Consider the following 1,655-nt stretch of genomic DNA (forward strand, 5'->3'; position numbering starts at 1 on the left):
TGAGTTCGGGCCCTCCGAACTGGGGTTCGGATCGTCCGATCCAACTCACTGCCTGCATGTGAGACACGTCGAGTTCGGACTGTCCGATCACCACTTCGGGTCGTCCAAAGTGTCCTAAATTCGACACTTGTCAAAAAACATGGCTGATTAATCCTGCCTACTTGGCATAGGTGAAGTTCGGGCCGTCCGATCCTACTTCGGATCGTTCGAACTTTCCTTAACTCTGAAGTCAACAAGCTCACCTTCGGAGCCCCCGGTGTGCTGAGTTCGGGCCGTCCGAAGTCCTCTTCGGACCGTCCGAACTGGCTCAGAAAAATGAAAATCCAATTCTTGATTCTGAAGTCCGATTAAGCCCCGGAATTGGTTAATTACCAACCCTTAATCATGTTTAACATATTATTATCTTAAAATGGGTTCTGGGTTACTACAGTTATCTTGGACACCCTATTCCACGGGGCAGGTCGCAGGATGGACGGAGCTGGTAGTTCAAGGAAGACTAGGGAGCAGGAGCCTTGAGGAATTAATTATACAGCAGGATTCGATATAGCTGTATAATGTTTACTTTTAAGTTTTTCGATATGGTTATATCACTACAGTATTAATCCTGGTTATATTTTACTAAGATGATATGTAAATTATGGATTTTGTTTCCGCACACTTTACTCTGTTAAGCTTTTTGCTTTATTAAGTTATTGCATGCTATTAGTTGCCAGTTAGTAGGTGATTCCATGCAGGGTCACTACATTTTTGGTATCAGAGCATGTATAGATTTTGGGAATTAATACTGGGGATTTACTCTAGTCTTAAGTAATAATTGCGCTTTTGGGATTTTATTGTGCAATTCTTTTCAGGATATGGCTGACGAGAGTCACGGTAGTGTTGGCCAGGGAGGTGGTCATCATCATCGTCATCATCGCCATCATGATGATCGATATCATCCTCATGAGGGTAGACGTCGTTACTCTATCAATAAGTTCATGCAAGTAGGACCGAAACCCTTGTTGGGAGGTGAGAATCCTGAACAGGCAAGAGGCTGGATGTCTAAACTCGAGAGTGTGTTTCGAGCTTTCGAGTGCACTGAGGAGCAGAAACTGGAAGTTATAGAATTCGTTCTAGAGTATCGAGAACGCTTATGGTTGGATGCCAAAGCTACTCAAGCACGTACTGAGAGAGGACATGTAACTTGGGGGGATTTCTATCAGCAGTTTCAGAAACTGTATTTTCCTCCAGCAGTTCGACAGGCACGATCTATGGAGTTGCTGACTCTGAGGCAAGGATCAATGACTATTGATCAATATCAGCAACGATTTCTTGATCTTCTACCTTTTAGTCCTCATATCAATGACAGTGATGTGTCCAAGTATGATATTTTTCTGCAAGGCCTGAATCAAGATATCTACTCACAAGTTGTCGTATGTGATAATCCGACATCTTATGAGACTTTGGTGAACCGTTGCCGTCAAGTGGAGAACAACAATAGGCGGGCACTGTTGATGATGCCAGGATAGCATAGTGGATCTCTTGGGCCTAGGGCTCAATCTGTTGTGCAATCTGGACCTATGTCTTCTTCTACTACTACTACTTCGTCTGGTTCTCGTAGTTCACAAGGTACTTTCCGTTTCGGGAAGAAGAAGAAGAAGGAGGAGTTTTGCAGT

This window comes from Henckelia pumila, chromosome 1 (assembly GCF_033568475.1).
Source record: "Henckelia pumila isolate YLH828 chromosome 1, ASM3356847v2, whole genome shotgun sequence".
NCBI classification, from domain to species: domain Eukaryota; kingdom Viridiplantae; phylum Streptophyta; class Magnoliopsida; order Lamiales; family Gesneriaceae; genus Henckelia; species Henckelia pumila.